The sequence below is a fragment of the Epinephelus lanceolatus genome, chromosome 9 (genome assembly GCF_041903045.1).
Source record: "Epinephelus lanceolatus isolate andai-2023 chromosome 9, ASM4190304v1, whole genome shotgun sequence".
Taxonomy (NCBI): domain Eukaryota; kingdom Metazoa; phylum Chordata; class Actinopteri; order Perciformes; family Serranidae; genus Epinephelus; species Epinephelus lanceolatus.
Genome location: NC_135742.1, coordinates 27,475,388 through 27,491,172, shown reverse-complemented (window position 1 = coordinate 27,491,172; position 15,785 = coordinate 27,475,388). Strand labels below are relative to the sequence as shown.

At 43.5% G+C, this 15,785-nt stretch overlaps 1 long non-coding RNA gene across 1 annotated transcript in view; it reads left to right on the top strand.

The window, feature by feature from the left end:
* Nucleotides 1-15,469, top strand: part of LOC144464283 (uncharacterized) — a 41,388-nt gene extending 25,919 nt beyond the window's left edge. The window contains exons 3-4 of the long non-coding RNA XR_013492033.1: nucleotides 8,786-8,883; nucleotides 15,103-15,469. This is a non-coding gene — a long non-coding RNA (uncharacterized LOC144464283). The remainder of the gene's footprint in view (nucleotides 1-8,785; nucleotides 8,884-15,102) is intronic.
* Nucleotides 15,470-15,785: the final 316 nt, after the last annotated feature.

Here is a 15,785-nt window from a genome sequence, read left to right as displayed (position 1 = left end):
ATGGATGGATGGGGAGCAGGCATGGTAACAGAGTATGAGAGGAAGGGATGCACATAGTATTGCATCTGTTTGAGCAATGTGTCTGATTGTTGGGTGAGGTTATGGGAAAATAGTCAGATCAATTAATATTCCACTAGTGTTAAGATAAGTTAATATTTTTTCATAGCTGTTTCATGGAAACAGGTTGCCTTCGTCATGTTTTGACAACTTCTTCTCCCTTCCTGAATTTGGATACCACACAAATCTTGAAAGATAAAAAGACATAACTTGTGTTCTGCACTGTTACATCTTTCAGTTATATTTTCTTTACATAAATCATCTTAAGGTTGAAGGTTTAAGGAGCAGTGTGTAGAATTTAGTGGCATCTAGCATTGAGGATTGCAGATTGCAACCAGCTAAAATTTCTCCCATGTGCCAAACATGAACTCCCGCTTAGGATTCCTTCAGTGTTCATTGTTTAGAAGGTTTTTACTGGGAGACGAATTTTCAGAGGTCTCTCCCTCTTCGTGTGATTAAAACCAAAAACACTGTATAAAGGAGTTTCATGTTACAAATCAGTGTTTCTCCAATGCTGTTCGGCTAGTCGCAAACGTGCTGCTGGCTCAGCACCTGCTAATATGTGCTCACCTTTTTATCATGATAGTGTAACAGACAGACATTAGGAGGTTTTAATTTTCCGTAGAGGTCTCTAAAGCGGTTGAAACACTGATTAAAGCAGTTCACCTTAAAAAATGTGTGTTTTTCCAATACTCTCATCACAGAGGGGCTTCTAACTACAGTGGCCAATGCAAAAATGCAATATGTTATCGCCCTATTTAGAGCCAGAGTTTGGGTTTGTCCATTCTGGGCTACTGTAGAAACATGTCAGTGCAACAGGACATCTTTGTTGACAAGGACCTGCTCCCGATGTTGATAGAAATGGCTCATTCTAGGGTAACAGGAACACAAGCTTTCATATTTTCAGGTGATTATACACCAAAGAAAACATACTTATGTTATATTCCACCTCTGCCAATATATCACCCTTAATCCTTCACGCTGGACCTTGAAAACCTGCTTTGGAAATATGCTCTTTATATTCTTAAGCTTCTCTTTACCTTATTTGCCCCTGTTTGTTTTGTAATGTCTTTTCCTCTCGTCTTTATCTGTGCCTTCTTATCTCCCGTGCTCTCTCACTGCTGGGTCTCCATGTACAGGCAGTCATGCTGCTGACATTTGTGTCCAAGCAGGGCCCGGTGACATGGCCTTTACCACCCCTCGCTGGGTCTCCCTTCGCCATTCCTACCCCCTACCGCCATTCTTAACCCACCAAGTCCTCTTCATCCGCGTGCACACGAATGTGTGTCTGTTTGTGTGTGTATTTGTGTGCTTTGGGACCATCCTGTGTATACAGTGTCTGTGTGTTTAAGCCATGTCCAGATCAGCCACGTCCGTGCTTGCCTGTAGCCTGTGTGCACAGTAGGGGACATGGTATGGAGCAAGCCTCTTTCTCTGCTGGATGCAGGGTGAGCAAATACAGTTGCTGCTGGCTGGGAGGTAGTGGAAAGTGGATAGCTTACTCTGATGTGATAAGATAGTATAAAGACATGAGGTCTATCCTAATGAGAAATATAACCTGAAAATCTGTCTTAAAATGTCTCACAAAATGTCTAAAATTTTCACTTTTATAGAGAGCAACACTAACTTTTTCATAAATCTAATGGCCATAAAATCTCACCTGCATTATTCACAACAGATTCTTTGGAAATATGTTGACCCTGTCTATGATACAAAATTTTGGAAGAGCTATTATGTGCACAGACAAAGTGCAGAGCCTCATTGTTCTTCTTCTCAAACACACACACACATGCACACCCCTACACACACACACAAATACACAGACATGCTCACCGTCCCTGCAGCCATGGGAATGGAGAATGCTGAGGTTCAAGGTCATTTCAAGTATTCAGCAGCCCGGGGCTCTCCATTGTCAGTGCATCACATCCTTTTGCTCACACATGCACTCAAATGCGCGCACAAACACATTGTTGGCCGGCATACATTCTACACACCGCATCTCACTAACACTCGCATCCGAGACAGCAAAGTGTCTGTCAGGTGAGAACATGACACTTCGTAAGTCCACTCACATAGACTAACAGTCGCAGGTGTGAATCTTCAATGGAGTCACAATTATCCAGTTTTGTTTCTGTACCATAGGCTGTCTAGACACAAAAGAAAGGAAGGTTTTGGCGATTGGACAACTGCTATTTTCTGTCATCATCTAGCTATTCTGCTGTGATTGTTTATTCTTCATGCTCTACAGTCTACAGATTGTGCTGTATTGTCTAAATTTTGGTTGACAGTCATTGTTTGGCACCGACTGATTACTTATGTTTGGTTTCTATTTATATAAAGGAGTGAGACTTTGTGGAAATAGTAGAGTTTTTTAGAGAAAGAGCAAAGGTGAGGGAGAGGGGGAGAGCGAACAGCAACAGTGGGTGTGATTAGCTCCTTTGTTGGAGGTCTGTTGAGCTTCATTGGCTCCAGAGAATAGGTTCCTAATGAACCCAGCCAAGCTTGGACCAAACTTTGTGCTGAAGACAAACTAAGTTATGGTGGTCTGGCAGAGCGCTGAGGGCGAGCCGACTGATATACAACGCCTGGACATATGGTCCCCCCATCAGGGCCTCTCCCAGCCACTTTCTCATGTCCTGGCTTCTCTGTGTGTGCTTTTGTGTGTGCATGTGTCAGAGTGGATACACACAAGAAGAATATTTATAGTGTGATTTTTTATACTTGTTTGATAACTCATTGGAACACAGAAACAGAGAACTGGAAAAGAAACACAGGGAGTGAAAAGGGGGGGCACGGGGGGAGAGAGAAAGAGAGGCTGGTTGATGCTTACTGAAAGCGACAGAGGAGAGAGGGCTGCAGGCTTTGTCTTTCCAGCTGACCCCAATACAGAATCCTTTCTGACACGTCCTACAAGATATGGAGTAACTGAGTAAATCAGGCCAACCTGGTTGTGGTGTAGCAGAGACTTTGCCATAACAGATGGGCGAGAACCACATGGCATCTTGAAGAACTCATAACACAGACAAGAATATGAAAGAAAGACCTTATACATTTTCAAATCTCATGCTGCAAAAGTGCTATTTGATTGCTGAGAGGTGGATTATTAGACAGTAAAATGGAAAGTATGTAAAGAGGAGGCGCAGGTGAGCCTGAGTGCGGTTTGAGGCTAATTGTTTGGGTCAGGGTGGGAGCGTGGGGACGGATGGCTTCCGTGTCCCACCAACAAGGCTCTCGGTAACTGAGCCGGCGAGGGGGAGAATGGGCCCGCTACAGGGCCACACAGCAGGCTCAAACAACACTTATTCTACTGGCCAAACTGTCAGCCAGAACAACTTCATTGTGCCCAAAATTGGAGTTGAAAGCAAGGCAGAGACTTGGGAGGGGAGGGGGGGCAGTGGGAAGGTAGGGAGAAAGAAGGGGAGGATGCAAAGAGAGAGAGAGAGAGAGAGAGAGAGAGGGAGAGAAGGAGAGAGGGGGTCTGTGGGAAACCGGGGGACTGGAAAAGGGGGAGTCCCAGAGAAAGTGGAGTCTTGGGGATGAATAGGGTCAGACGGTGTGAGTTCATTTCAGTGAGGAGAATTCCCACAGATCCTGCACGAGAGGCAGACGGCCAGGAGCAAGGCAGTGGCTCGAATGGAAATTTATTAAAATGCATTCTGGGTGGAGAGGATGAACTGGAGCAGTTTTTCATTCTGGTGTCTGTATTGCCACATTTGTTCACACTATACGGACATTATAAACACAGTTCTTAGACAAAGCAGACAACTAGCCAATGGTGGTACATAGAGTTTTACTAATGTGCATGTAGCGTGCCCTCACTCGAAAGTTTTTACAGTTTTTATTTAGACCTGAGTGTAATCGCAGTTTAATATTGGCTCTCCTTGTGTTGCCATTCTGTGCAGCCCCTCCCCCAATCTCATGCCAATATATTTGAGAAACGTCTCAAGCCTATGTAATAAATAACTGTGCCACACACACAGACTGCCCACAAGCATTAGACACCTCCCCACAGGATTTCCCTGCCTTGGACCCCAGGAGGGAGCCCAGTCACAGGCTTTGAACTGTGATTTGTATATAGTACAACAGAAAGCCCCTTTCGACTGACACTAAACCAGTCTAAATCAGTCCAACACTGATTTACGTCACCATTCTCCCCTTTGTCTCTCCTCTCTTCTCCTGCTGGCTATTTCAAATTCATCTTCCTGCCCTCAGTAACTACTGCAAAAGGGTGAAGAAGTTTACTTAGTCACACTGAGTTTAGGGAGATGAGGAAAAGTCTGTGATTCTATGTGTGTGTGTGGGCGAAGGTGTGTGCATATGTGTGTGTTCACTCTTGTGTGTCAGTGCGGTTTGCTCTAGTGTGTGTGTGTGTGTGTGCAAAATGCAGAAATGTACACACACCCCTGTTTGATCCAGAGCTAGCCCTGCAGCTCCCAGAGACTCAACAAAAGGCCTCCTCTATCCATTGTATGAGCTGTGTGTTTCCCAGGAGAGCTCGGGCTCAGTGAGAGAAGGGCCCCAGATCGCTTTCTCCTGACATGGATGTTTATTCGCTCTATGGTCCAGCAGAACACCCTCAAAAAAGGACTGGCCTTAGCATTTTGACGTGCATGACACATAGTTTTGGAAAAGAGATGAGGGGCTAGAGGGTGCGAGGGAGAGAAAAAGACAGAGTGAGCGTCTTGACAGATGAACAGACACGCGAGACAGACAGATTGCGAAAGAGGATTGCCCGTCTATGAAGGTGTTCGCAGTGCACTCATATGAAAAGGAATATTCATGGTGTTCTCCGCCATTTTATTTGCTCCTTGTCTTTACACTAGTCAGCTTTCTTGTCAACCTTGTTCATGAATGTAGATCCACCCGGTGGGTGGGTAGAGATTTCCCCCTGATCTTGACAAGCTCTCCCATCCCTGACTGCATACTAATTTCCCCAGAACTACTGAACCAATGTAAAACAAATACAAATTGCCAGGGCTGCTCTTCATTGCTTGAGAGGCAGGGTCTTGGGAGGTTAGCAGATAGTAGCTGTCTATTGTGGGTCTGTGATTAATCAGATTGTCCGCTGTGGACAGAGAAGCTTACACGGACGGCTGTTGTAGTTGGCTATATGATATCTTTAGGAATCTGTCAATACGCCCGAGTTTAAAATCCTGAGCTAATGAAGGGGAGTGTAAAACAACTCACTCATTCACTAGTCAATTAAAAGTCCATCAACAGTTCAATGTGACAAAGACGTCTCCGTGCTCCACTTTATAGGCAGCGATCTCTTCTCAGCTGCTCTCTCCTCACCAGTTGTCTTTATCTAAGAGTTTTGAATGCTATCTATCAGAGTACTCCACTTTCTCTGGCAATATCTGAAAGTTTCCTTGAGATTGAGAGTGCCTGCGGGGTCGACCATAGATCTCAGTAGAGCTGCAGAAGCCGACAGTTGAAAACAAACATGGTAGGCTGATACCATCTAATCTGTTGAACACCATTATCGTCTAAGATATCGCTATACCCCCCCGCCCCCCCGCCCCACCATATCCGCACGCACCCACCCTCCAAACCAGACTTACTCTCTCCCTCTACACCCTTTGAGGTAAAAGCTTGTGTGTTGAGGCTGAGAGTGAATGTAAGCCATTGTTATGGTGTAACCGGACTCCACAGCAGGTTGTTTGATCCTGTTTTGGGCATGAAAAGCCCTTTTTTTTTTTTTTTCTTGAACCACCACATCAGCTGAGAGGTTCAGACAACAGATTCTATTTGTAGAGTCTTCTGTCTGTCTGCTTCTTTTTCTCTGTCTTTCTCCTTTTTCATCCTCACTTTGTCTCTCTTTGTCAGTCTAAATCTCCCGTCCAGATTCAGGTCTGAGGCCGGAGCTTTAATTACCATAAAGAGGAGCGTGCACTCATTCACATACTGTACTCAGACACGAACGTATGCTTTTAGGCACACTCTGTCGCTCTCGATTTCTCCCCCCTTCTCTCTCCCTTTTTATTTAAACAGGATCTTCTTGTACCTCTTCTTTCCATACAGACTGGGATTATATATTTCTTGCTTGCACCTCTGGTGTGGCAACAGCAAAAGAGAACATTACTGGGAAGTGTTTAAGTGACAAAAGCTTTAGTAAATTGTTTTGTTTGGCCACAATACTTCCCGTGATACATGCAAGCTCCTGTTGTGTCCCTGTTTACCCAACATCATCTCATTATTTACATTACAACATAGAACCACACCGCCGTATTGTCGAATGTTTTGGGCGCTTACTTGCACTTCTACGCCTTTGTTACTGTTTTGGCATTGTATTCTCAATTTATGATCTGTTTGGCGTTCAGTGTGGACAATGTGCATGCAAATATCCTCGTCCCATTATGCCGGCTGTCTTTGTACGTCAGCTTTCTTCCCTAAGAGCCGAGGTATAGATGAAGAGTTGGAAGGGGGGGGATGGAATGGCGCTGTATGTTTTTGGAGGGAGATTTGTGCGGGCACACACACGTACGCACGTACACACACACACACACGCATCCATCTGTGCCCCCCAACCCATTTCAGACGTGAGAAACTGTACCTTCATTTGCATAAGAATAATTGACACTTCAAATTAGCCTTCCAATCAAAGAGGATTTTTTTTTTCAGCATATGTGCAGGCACTGAGTGCTGCCATACTGGAGAATATGAAAGGGAGGGCAAAAGAGAGCACGGATGGGAGGGGACGCGTCATAAAAGATTAACCCTTTCACTTCCTCATCTCAGAGTAGAGGATTTGATGTGCCTTTTTATTGCAAATATAACTTGATATACGGTAAAACAGACTTTTGTGGGGGAATAATAAATGATTTCTTCTCTAAATCAAGGGATCCTATGACCGCCTGGTGGGGGGGAATTTTTTTTTCAGATTGATAGGTATTTACCTTTGAAAGCTTTAGGTGCACTGACTGTGTTATGTGCACATTTACACGTCTATATTCACCTCGGCAGCATTGGGCGCAGGCCAAGAGAGTGAGTGCTATTAAGTAGAGTGTGCGTGTGCGTGTCAGTGTGGATGTGTGCGGATTGAGGGTTTGCCCACATTAAACCATTAAAGCAAGTGCAATGTTGAATTATTGATAATGGCTAATGAAAAGGATCAGTTCAGGATAAACTACTGGCTTAACCATAGCCCTGAGGGCTGACACACACATCCTCTCACACACACATACACACAAAACCACATTCATTTTCCCTGCTCAACATCTATTTTAGGTTCTATTTTAATTTTATGATTAGAAGTCGCACTAGCTCTGTCTACATCTCACTCTCTATTGTTCCCTCCGTGTTCCAGTTACATTACAACCCACTCCAGTTAAAAGCAATAGAGGCCTGAGCACTGGGACAAGATAGCAGCTGTGTGCTTCCTACCCAGCTGACAAGCAGAGAGCCTTTTTGAGGCTGAGCCGGTTTTTCGGGGAGAATAAGGGACAGGGATTCAGTTTTGGGGGGAAGGGGATAGAGAATGGGGGTTGAGGGTTTGGGGGACGAGGGGGGGAAGCCTCGGCGCCAGCCCCTCTGAAGCGCTCAGCATCCCCCCGCTTATGGGATGGCGGATGTGTCTGGGGGTATCCATGACAACACTGCTGCATGCCAGGGACATACCACGGCAACATGGCCAAGTAGAGTTGGTGTCGTAGTGTGTGTGTGTGTGTGTGTGTGTGTGTGTGTGTGAGTAGATCCATTAAGGGCCACATATCTCTGTGACATTAATATTCACTCAGTCAGACAGGGAAGCTGCTGCAGCCCCAATCAGTTTGCTGTTTGACAGGCATGTATCACAGACTCCTTTATTTCAGCCTTTGACTCACAGGCTCAGCATAAATATGTCCACTGTATACATACTCTCTTGTAAGTGAATGTAAGCCAGCTGACACAGTTGTCAAGGAAAGCGCCTTCCTGCTAATGATTCGGCATGGCACAGTTTTATGCTTGTACTCTATATTTTATACTTTCACAGACACAGAGAGGTGCACTCTCACATTCACTCAGGTCAGGAAGCACAGGTCAAGACTCACCTACTCTCTAACAAACATCCACACACACTGGCACACATACACACTCACTCACACAGTGAGACTCACACAATCACACTCGTAGCTCTTGCACAGATCAAGCTGTGTTATAATAATCCCATCTGGGACGTCCTGGATTCTCACTCAGAAGGTACCCACATAATGATGCTCTGATGACTTCCTATGTGTGTGTGTGTGTGTCTGTAAAGGAGAAAATGTAAGGTGCTTTATGTGTCATGAGATACTGTTTTTTTTTTCAACCCACATCCCTGCCCACACACATGCACACACACATGCTCACGCATATAGAGTCAAACTCAGATCCTGTGGGAGTGTATTTTTAACCCTGACTGCCTGTGCATTTGCTGAGGGGTTAAAGGGCCGAACAGTGAATCAAGTAAATAATTCACTATAGCTGAAACTCTTTCGATGTAACCTCAGAATGAATGGGGGAGGGAGACCTAAGAGACTTAGTTACATAGTGGCACACAGTAGTCCTGTCCAATCCTGCTTAGTGTTTTGATGGTAAAGAAACAAGTAGGTCATAACGGAGTACCCAGTAGATCTTATAGAACTCTCATTATCTAATAAAGTCTGATTTCATGCAACGTCTGTATACCTTGCATGTTCTGTTTGAGTGCTTGTTTCAGTGTATATGTACATCTACAGCACTAAACATTTCGCCTTTCCTGTGTTTCTAGGTTGGATGGAGACCTCGTAGATCATGACCCAGAAACAAATGGCATAATGACTGGAGTCTCCAGGCTAAGACGTCAAGGATATTCAGCTGATCTCAGAGGTGACTGCGCTCTCTCCTTTCAAGCATTACGGTTTCTGCCATCTTGTTATATGGGCTATATTTTACGAATTCGCCGCTATGGATCAGCAGTCTCTGCATCCTTTTTTTCTTGGCGAATTCTATACGAAAGTGTCTGTAAGACATTTTGAGTGACATTGCTTCTGTCAAACGGCTGATTGAAGGAGACACAGAGAGAAATGCTGTGCTAATGAAATCGTCTGACCCACATCCTTTAGTGCTATCCATTTCTCCAAAGACACAGAAAGGGCATTTATACAGGTAAACCATGACTGGTCCCTGAAGTGAAAGAGGGGTTTTTCAGAAGGAAGAGGAGCATCCATTATTTACTATACTGGGGTTGCTAGACACTTAGGAGATAATGCAGTGCTTCAAGCATACAAAACATAGAGCCTCCTCAGTGCTGGCGAGGCCATTGTTGTGTGTTTTGAACATGTCTGTTTCCATCCATACTGACAGATGAAAAAGAATATGTCTCCCTAAGGTTCAGAAGCACGGACAGAGATATATAAAGAAAGAAGGAGAGGGATACAATAGGATGGTGGAGAGATGTGTTTGTGTGTGTGCCAGTCATATCTTTGTGCATGTTTGGTTCTCATGTCTGTGCAGTTGTGTACATATATGTCTATTTATTACCCCCAGTCTGTTGGTTGGCATCTGTATGTACAACAATTTGTGTCCAAACCTATGCCAGTCCTGGATTATATATGTAAGTTGTCGTGCACACAGTGGAGCGCATGTTTTTACCTTACATATGCATCATGTTTCACCTGCACTGAGTCTGTATCAGTAGTCTCTTCCTGTTCTGATAGGCTTCAGTCAAGTCTTATTCTCTGCAGATCAGCAGCAGCATCAGTTGCCTCCTCATGGAGAGTGGAAGCATCTGACTGCAGTCTACTGGGAGTAGTTAGCAGAAGGAGAGCAAGGCATGCAACTCCTCCACCCTGTTATCAGACTTGGGGCAACACCAGGCACTACTTTCTGCCTTTGTCAAATTTCCCGAGGGACACTTTGACATGAAATCCTTTTTTGTGGATGAGGGGAGACCACTCCCCAAAAAAATCATATATTTTTCCGCATAAATGTGCATGGTGATGGAGAGAATGACAACTATCCATGTTTGTGGAGCTGGTCTGGGAAAATCTGGGTCTACTGGCACTGAATAATCCCTAAAATTTGAATGACAAAGGAAATATATAGTTGTTTTTCTCATCACACTTAAATTCCAGATATCTTATTTAGTGAGTTACAAGATGTGTTAAAAAAAATCCTCACACTGTACGCCATATTCTTTGTTTTTTTTTTTTAACAACTTGTATTTCATTTTCCATGTTTCGGCTGTTGTTTCTGGTGGCTACTACATTAGCATATATCTTCACCAGTTCCATTGCAAAGGCCCCAGGACAATGACACTGCTAGACACAGAGTGTGTGGAGCACACTTTCAGTATGATTCAGTTAAACTGGGTCAGTCTGACATTTTAGTGTAATTCTTGCCTTCTAAATACTGTAAGTGGTTCAGATCACTAAAAAAAGGAACTTGATGAACTGTTAATAGATGGGTTGCAATGCCCTGTGGATCTGCTGTAAAGCTATATCCATGTACATTTAATATAGTCAATGAGACATTGTCATAAGAGGTAGGATGAAAGCCAAAAACTATAAAAAAATATTCCTCAGTTTGTAAAAGATTGCTTTATTTTAGCTTAAGGCTCAGACATACCAAACCGACCTCAGAGAATCAGCAGCATCGAAAGTCCTCTGCTGTGTTGCCTCACATTGCCAGATCTCAGCCAAAAAGTTACACATGAACCAACACATTCTCACTCCATCCTTGCCACATATCGACATTTAGTCATGGATCTTCCACATCCAGATACAATGTAAAAGGTACCCTGGGTGTGTTGGTTGATGACGTTCTGGGACGCCATGTCAAGTTCTGCCTGTTACATGCATTGTCGTCTTTCAAAATACACTTCCGTTTTCACAGGAAATTTACCTTTTACATACTTTTTTCTCCAAGATTTAATGCATGTGGTTGGGTTTAGGCAACAAAAACACGTGGTTAGGTTTAGGAAAAAAGAACAGGGTTTGGCTTTATAATCTTAAGGGACGCAAACATGTCTCTCCCGGGTGAAAGTCGGTGTTTGTTGGACCCATCGACCACCTCTCCCACCCATCCTACTTGGACTTTTGCTGCCTTAACTTTCGTTCTTGTCCTGCTGTGCGTCCCCCCTTAACTGTGACCGCCAGCGTATCAGTGTCTGACACCACGAGTCACTGCTCAAGCACTGGATTTTGATGACTTTGCAGTGAGACCGGGTTGCCTGAACACACCGTATCGCCTGTGTGAGAGGCAATAACTCTCCATGCCAGCAGACAGCGGTAGTCTATATTAGTCATTCAAAAAGGGAAACTTGAGCGTCTTGATGCTGGTTAGCCAGTTAGCACATTAACACACCATCCAATGTTGAAAGAACAAAACCTACTTACTGTGCACCAGTGAACAATAATGGAAACCATCACAAAACTTTGCTGCTAAAGAGCTTAGTGGATTAAGAAAAATAATCTTAGCTTATAGAACTAGTTTGTTTCGATCTCACGCCCTCTTGACTTTAGTCATTGTTTACTTTCCTCACTTTTGTTTTTCTTCCTGTGTGCTGAGCTAAACTGCCAATCCGAGTGATTTTTTTCCACCGATGGGCTCCTGAATCAGCCAATAAAGCAGACGGGGGCCAAGGAGGGGCAACAGCTTGGTGTGTGAGAGCCTTTACACCCATCATGCTTTGAGCAGATGGATTGTGTAAGGAATCTTGTTTATATCAACATGTTTGTTGTTGCTGACAAAAAACTATGCTATTTACAGTTACACTGCCAGACTTCATTCGGCACCCTAGGCAAGCCCCCAACTCCCTCCCCACCCCTTTTATTTTCTCTTACTCTAATGCTCTCCAAATATACTTCGATCCTCCACGTCCATAAAGTCTAGCATGTTCTGAATGCAGGGATCACGCACTGATAAACTAGATGGACTAGATGTGGTACCCCTACTCCAAAATGACTGTTGGCATTAGATCTTTGGATCATTTTCTCTTTATGTTTGATCATTCTCAATGTAATGAATGAATATGGGCAAGGTGGATGCCTCTGTTGGCTATCGGAAGATCCACTGCTAGATATTTACATGCCCACAGTTCAAGGTAAGCAGCTAGGTGGGCAGATGTGAGTGCAGGAGACATGTAAATGCTAGAAAGGGTGTGTGAACAAAAATGATGATTCTACATTGTAATTAATTTGGTGAAAGTGTTAAACTGTATAGGGGTTGTTATAGTTATTTTTTCTTGAGAACCATCAGTGAAGCTTTGGACCCATGGGCATAAACACACATACACACTGCGGACATCATGCTTATATATAGACATTAAACTGCAGTGTCAGCAGAGAAGATGAGGAGGATGCAGAGACAGGCACATGTAGCTTTGACTAAGATCAGCTGCCACAGATAGACAGGCAGGCCAGGAAGGCAGTGTGTGCCCTTGAGGTGCTGTGTGCAGGCAGGGTGGTGTGCTTGAGTTGTCTAAATCCACCTCTCTTCATCTTTTGGAGTTGGGCTGAGTTTGGCTGTTGATGGCCCAGGGACCCCCTGCCAACCCCAAAATGTTCTATACTGTCAGCCAAACATCAGAGAAATTTGTTGAAGGAGACAGCGTGGCCAAAACAGTACTTTTGTACTTTCTGAAATCCTAGGGGAAAAAAAGAAAACTGAGGGGAGTTGCTGACTTATAGCAACTTTCAAGAGATTTCAAGTGTCTGACAAGATAAATCAGCAAATACATTTAGAGTAAACCTTTAGGAAACACCTCTGTTGAAGTCATGGGATCCTAAAATGACGTGTTGCTCTGCTTTTGTTTTTTTGTACACTGAGATTTAACTGAGCCAGTCAGACATCCTTACTGTCTCAAATAACCCCAGCTGTTCTGCACAGCCTATACATTCATATTGGGCCCCAGAATACCTTTCATGCTTGTCAACAGGCTCTATAGTTTGGGGGAAATGCAATACCATAATGTCTGTCTGGAGGAAGGGAGTGTCAGGTATGGCAAGGGTAATGGAGGAAGGACTGGAGGTGCAGGTAACCCAGGTTAGGCCGGGTGTAAAGGGGATCCGATAAGGCGTTCCCCAGACCCTCCAGTCTCCCAGTCTCCTCTATTAGAGAATAATAAGCAGCTGTAACCCTGAGACACTCCCAGGCCTGTGTCCTCAGCTACAAAAACTTTCACCGGGCGTCTTCTCCGGTTCTAAGGATATCACGTAAGACAATACATGTGAGAAGTGCAGTGGGAACAATGGGAGGAAAGTGCAGCGTGATATGAGGGGGACTAATGTCAGCGGCTATTGTTGAGGCCTTTGTCACTGTCAAGTACACTGGGAACTCACAGCTCACTGAACTCCTTTTATTCAAGGATCTTGCTTTGGGATGTGATGAAACTCTACAACAAGTGCTGTCCCTCATGCTTCAGCAATGTAACTAACAGGTTGCTGTAAGATCCCCTCAGGCTGGCAGTGATGATTTAGCCTCACACTTCTGGTTTCTGGGAGGAAATTTGCTGCTGAAAGTGTTGTGTTACACAGGATGTGCTGAAATTTCACCAAAAGGTCACACTTTGTTGCTTTGTTGTAATAATATGTCGTACATGGCAGAGGTGTGGATTCCAGTCACATGACTTGTACTTGAGCCAGACTCAAATCACAAATTTGATGACTTTGGAATCGACTTGACAAAGTAAAAAAAAATTCCCAACTTGACTTAGACTTTAACACCAATGACTTGTGACTTCACTTTGGACTTGAGCCTTTTGACGAGCCCAGTCTCACTCTGAAGTTAGCGAAATCCGGCGTTTGGGCAGTGACTTGCGGCGTCAGAAACCAACAAAAAAAAGGCCTCCTTTAATTTTGGCATGATACATGGCTGGTTGCCATTATATATATAGACTTATATAGACTTTCACCTGGGAGAGCGGTGTTCGCGACTTATTATGAAGCCAAACCCTGTTCTTTTTTCCTGAACTAACCACGTGTTTTTGTTACCTAAACCCAACCATGTGTGTTTGTTGTTGAAGGAAAGAAAAACATCAACGCTGACTTTTGACGAGCCCAGTCTCATTCTGAAGTTGTCGAAATCTGGTGCTTGGAACTTGACATGCAGCATAGGAAATCAACAAAAAAAGGCGTCCATTAATGTTGGCATGATACACGGCCAGTTGCGGCGTCACAGGAAAATGCGGTGGGATAAGGACGAAATTAAAGCAGCGAAAGTCCGAGTGGTTTTTGTTGTTGAAGGGGGAAAAAAAGTCAATTTTGGCACCGTACCAACGTAGTGCGTTTATTTTGAAAGAGACTATATGTAAAATTTAAATTTCCTGTGAAAACGGAAGTGTATCTTGACAGAAGACAATGCATGTAACAGGCAGAATTTGACACGTTGTCCCAGAACGTTGCAATGCTCCCAGGGTACCTTACACGTTGTATGTGGACGTGGAAACTAAACATCAATATGTGATGAGGTCGGAGTGTGAATGTGTCGTTTTGACTCAAAAATACTTGATACTTTCTCCAAGCTCAAAGATTTAAAAGTATGTTATTCAAAAAGTGCCACAAATCAATTCCCCTTCATAACGCTATTCATTCCCAACACATTATTCCCCAGATCTACTTTGTTTGAACCAATCAGACAGCATCCATCAAGTTGCAGGAGAGAACCATGAAGAGCTAATGTTATGTTACTGAGCACCAGTTGGAAAAAATGATACCAAGAAGGATAGGTTGTGTACAAAAACTACATGGCGGTCACAAAAAAAACCCCAACAAAACAAAAAATAAAAAATAACAGTATGCAAAACGTGCTTTTAAAAAATACACACAGAGCAATACACATTGTATGAAGCATGATTTGGGTACATTTAATATATTATTACTCTGTTGTTAAACTGGCATTACAATTTCAAAGAGTGCATTATGACTGGTTTAGGACTTGAAATTCAAAGTTTAGGACTTGGGACTTGATTTAGGACTTGGCTGGGGAGTTGAGAGCAAAGACTTGTGACTTTCAAACCGATGACTTGGTCCCACCTCTGGTATAAGCTACTGCGTTTGCTGAAGTGTCTTTGAATTGTTTTAATAATTTGGTATTTCCCTTTTTTAGGTAACTGAGTCCTGCTGGTCGACTAGAGAGGAGCCCAGATTTCAAGACAGGAGCTTCAGGATGTCTACTCATAAATCTCACAAGCTCTAGTAGCTTCACATTACTCTCTACGACACTTGGACCTGCACTGAACTCTTTATTTCTGTATGTCTGTCAACTGGTTATATAAGATTTTTGACCAAACTGACAAATACTGTGACCTTGCACTGATATAAGAATTTATATGTATTTTTATTTTGATATGGGACAATACTTAACAAGAAAATGGGATGAAAATATTCCTCACATTCAGACTATTTCATGTAATTGATTGAGTCTAACAAGTATATTTTTTGACAGCTAAATAAATGCATTTTTTTCCCTTTAAGTGATGTTTTAGTGTGAGTTATTTCCTCCCTTCAGTGTAGTGCTTTGGCACTCCAGGTAAAGAACAATGTGCTTGACATAATTGGGTCCTATTTGGTTATGAAAAGAGCATGCGTGCTGATAAAAGCTGGCAGGGTGATCAAAGCACCGTGCGTCCTGATCAAAATCATACACCTGACACAGTTGTAGTTTACCCAGACAGACGCAATGTTGGGAAACAGGTTCAGACAGTACCAAGAAGCCTCCCTGTTTAAAATCGGCTCTGTTTCACATTGTGTGCTGTTTTTTTGGTGTGCTACCGTGTGTCTATCAAATCA